This window comes from Cervus canadensis, chromosome 2 (assembly GCF_019320065.1).
Source record: "Cervus canadensis isolate Bull #8, Minnesota chromosome 2, ASM1932006v1, whole genome shotgun sequence".
Taxonomy (NCBI): domain Eukaryota; kingdom Metazoa; phylum Chordata; class Mammalia; order Artiodactyla; family Cervidae; genus Cervus; species Cervus canadensis.
In genome coordinates this window covers 16,067,808-16,072,217 of record NC_057387.1, presented here as the reverse complement: position 1 = coordinate 16,072,217, position 4,410 = coordinate 16,067,808, and the positions used below count along the sequence as shown (strand labels likewise).

The 4,410-nt window shown below is 37.9% G+C and overlaps 1 pseudogene; it reads right to left on the bottom strand.

Moving 5' to 3' along the window:
- Window positions 1-3,398: 3,398 nt before the first annotated feature.
- LOC122427154 lies at window positions 3,399-4,160 on the bottom strand (annotated as a pseudogene).
- Window positions 4,161-4,410: the final 250 nt, after the last annotated feature.

Below are 4,410 nucleotides of genomic sequence, written 5' to 3'. Positions count from 1 at the left end.
GCTGTATTGGTCTTTATCTTTCTGGCTTACTTCACTCTGTATAATGGGCTCCAGTTTCATCCATCTCATTAGAACTGATTCAAATGAATTCTTTTTAATGGCTGAGTAATATTCCATGGTGTGTATGTACCACAGCTTCCTTATCCATTCATCTGCTGATGGGCATCTAGGTTGCTTCCATGTCCTGGCTATTATAAACAGTGCTGCGATGAACATTGGGGTGCACGTGTCTCTTTCAGATCTGGTTTCCTCGGTGTGTATGCCCAGAAGTGGGATTGCTGGGTCATATGGCAGTTCTATTTCCAGTTTTTTAAGAAATCTCCACACTGTTTTCCATAGCGGCTGTACTAGTTTGCATTCCCACCAACAGTGTAAGAGGGTTCCCTTTTCTCCACACCCTCTCCAGCATTTATTGCCTGTAGACTTTTGGATAGCAGCCATTCTGACTGGCGTGTAATGGTACCTCATTGTGGTTTTGATTTGCATTTCTCTGTTTATTATAAGGCATTATTTCTCAATGTGTTTTTTTCCTACTTTTGCTTTCATTTACAGAGTGATTTTTCAATTTTTTCTTACTCTTTTCTGAGTCCCACACACTGATTTCTGAGTTTTCTCAATTCTGATGTATGATGTCCTTTCAAAATTTGAATTTTTTTTTCTTTTTCTCTATTTTTTGTTTTTTAACAATGTTTACACTTTATTGTTAATCACATCATCATGCAAGTAATGAGAATGCTTATACCCATGGAGAAGTTGCTAAGCATTTCTGTAAACTTTACTTATCCCCAAGTTTTTTCCTAATTGAAGTACAATTGTAATTTAATTGAACCACAACACTGAGAATTTCAGGTGCACAATATAGTGATTTGATATTTCTATACATTATAAAATTATCACAATAAGTCAAGTTACCATCTATAACCAAATTATTCTCATTGACTATATTCTCCATGGTGTATATTTTGTCCCCCAAACTCATTTATTTTGAAGGGAAATTTGTAAGTCATAATCGCTCTCACTAGTTCTCTCATCACCACATCCCTTCCCTCTCTGGCAACCACTTCTTTGTTCTCTGTATCTATGACTTCATTACTGTTTGGTCATGTTGGTTCATTTGTTCTGGTTTTCAGTTTCCACATACAAGTGACATCATACTGTATTTGTCACTCTTTCTGACTCATTTTACTTGGCATAATACCCTCTAGGCCCATCCATGTTGTCACAAATGACAAGATTTCATTCTTCTTTGTGGCTGAGTAATAATCCATGTAGACCACATCTTATCCATTCATCTCTTGATACACACTTTGAAAAAATACACTTAAGTGGAATTGCTGGATCACATGATATTTCTATATTTAATTTTTTGAAAAACACCATATTTAGTGTATATAACTTAAGATATTACCCCATAATGCATCTTAATACATAAAGTTTGCATTTTCTGTAACTGAATTATTTAAAGGGATATTTGGACACTTATAAAAACTATAGAAACAATTTTAATAAAATCATTTTGACTACAAAGCAAATTTGTTTCTGTGTTATTTGAATCAGTTGGGAGGATAAAGGTTGGAATGCAAAACTATGGAGAAAAGACACAGAAAGTGTGGGCACTCATAAAAGTGTAGATTTTGCCACAGAGACCAAGCTCATCCTGCTCACCCCACAATAGAACAATAAATCCAGAGGCAAGCTGTTGCAGTGAGGAATAGCAACTTTATTCAGAAATACAGCTGACCAAGAAGGTCATGGACTAGTGTAGCTCAAGACAACCACCTTACTCAATTTATAACTCAGGCTTCTTTTATACTAAAAGGGGAAGGGATATGGCTAGCTGTTGCAAACTTCTTGGTACCAGAATCCTTTGTTCTGGCAGCTTTCCATGTAAATCTGGTCACAATGTTCTTATAAACCTTTAAAAAAGACAAACGTTATTCTCTGTTCTGCAACTGTTTAATATATATTTATATATAATTGAAGCATAGTTGACTTACAGCGGTTCAGGTGCACAACAAGGTGTTCAGCTGTACATATATTTTTTTATATTATTTTCCGTCATAAGTTATTATAAGATATTGGCTATAGTTCCCTATGCTATACAGTAAACTTCTGTTGCTTGTTGCATATCTATTTTATAATTAGAAGTCTAGCATTCTATTCATGCTAAGTCAAACAACTGGAATCAAATGTCATAAATTTTTTAATTAGGTGAAAGTTCATGTTTTCTAAAATATATTTATTATACATATTATTTATATGTGTATGTATACGAAAGCATTTCTACTACAGTTGATAAAAGCTAGAGAAAGAACATCAAAAACAAAAAAGAAGAGATGAAGAAACTAGAAAACATAAACTAAATGAAATAAGACCATAGAATATGAAAGAAGAAGTGAAACAAACTAGATAAAAGTAAAAGATCATCATATAGTCCAGTTGTTTTTAACCATGACTGCTCATTAGAAACCTATTCCCATTTGCTGAATTGTTTTGGGTTTATTTTCTGCAGGCCTTTTCCTTGTCTTGTGTTTCCTGACTAGAGGCAGGAATTTAACAAATTTAACAAATTCCTTTAGCATTTGTTGCAAAGCTGGTTTGGTGTTGCGAAATTCTCTCAACTTTTGCTTGTCGGAAAGCTTTTGATTTCTCCATCAAATCCAAATGAGAGTCTTGCTGGGTAGAGTATTCTTGGTTGTAGGTTCTTCCCTTCCTTTACTTTAAATATATCGTGCCTTTCCCTTCTGGCTTGTGGAGTTTCTGTTGAGATATCAGCTGATGGCCTGATGGGAGTTGCTTTGTATGTTATTTGTCATTTTTCCCTTGTTGTTCTTAATATTGTATCTTTGTCTTTAATTTTTGCCAGTTTAGTTACTGTGTGTCTTGGTGTGTTCCTCCTTGGGTTTATCCTGCCTGGGACCCTCTGTGCTTCCTGGACTGGGTTGACTATTTCCTGACACGTGTTAAAGGAGTAGATTCAATATGGAGTTAGGGTTGCTGTTCTCTGTTACAATATCTCTGCAAAGGCAGAAAAGAAACATTAATTTGTCCAAAGAAGAAAAACAGAATACTGGAGAGTTTAGTGGAAAGAGTATTTTCTCCAGTAAAATATCTGAGACTTAATCCCAAGTACCCAGGTGATGCTAGTGGTAAAGAACCTGCCTGCCAATGCAGGAGACATGAGAGATGCAGGTTCAGTCCCTGGGTTGGGCAAATCCGCTGGAGAAGGAAATGGCAACCCACTCCAGGATTCTTGACTGGAGAATCCCATGGGCAGAAGAATTTGGCAGGCCACAGTCCATAGGGTTGCAAAGAGTAGGCACAACTGAAGCAACTTAGCACACACCCCACAATAAACCTGTAAATATGTGTCCAGCTTCTGACTCTGTTTTGTTTTGTTTTTTTTTAAGTTTTAGAGTGTAGATTTATTTAGGGCCATTTGCACATGTTCATAGCATAGTTTACCCCCACAAATAACAAGACAGCTCCCCTTCAGTGAGTCCCTAGCCTAAACATTATCTGCTTTACTTATACATAGCAAGAGGATAACATTAAACACCAAAGCTTTCGATTTGTGGCACCAGATGATGGTCTACACGGGGCATCCTCCAAAAGCTACAATTAGGGAACCACCTAGCTTTTCAGCAATACAAGCCCGATTGAGGTCTTCTGGCCCATTTTCTTGACATTCGTGTTTTATGCCTTGGAACTTCTTTTCGATGGCATCCTTGGAGCTCGCATAGATCATTTTACTCTTCAGAGGAGCTAGTTCTGGTGCCCACAGGAAAAACATCAACTCCTCTTTTCTGGATTCCTATGTTTCAAAGCTTGCATCATACAGAGCATAGCGACAATCTTTTTCAGGAAGCATCCCCACAAAATGCTTGAAAGGATTGGTAATGGTGACACCAACATCTATCTCCCACCAAGATCTCTTTGCCTTCCTCCACGATGATGCACTTTTTGTCTGCACTGAAACAGATGACAGCCTTCTTTCTTTTCTTGATTTCTTCTGGCGTGGAGCACTTCCGAACTTTCATGTCATAAAAAATGCGACATACTTCATCAGCAACTTGCACTGCTGAGGCCGTGTTCGCCGCGGAGGTCGCAGAGCGCGGAAAAACGGAGCCGGCTGGCGCCGAGTCTCCGGAGCGTCCTCTTCACCGCAGCCCAGGCGAGCTTCCCAGGGGAGGCCGGGCGCCGGGGGCCGATGGGGCTGCCCAGCTTCTGACTCTGTTTTTTCCTTCTTGGAAGAAGAAATATTAGTACTTAACTGACATAGTTGATATCAGTAAAATTTTATCCACTCAAATATAACAAAGTACACTTCTTGGCGATGAATTGTATTGTTACATTGTTACTAAGTTGAAATGGACCTTATATTTTCAAGGAAGAAATGCAAACTACACA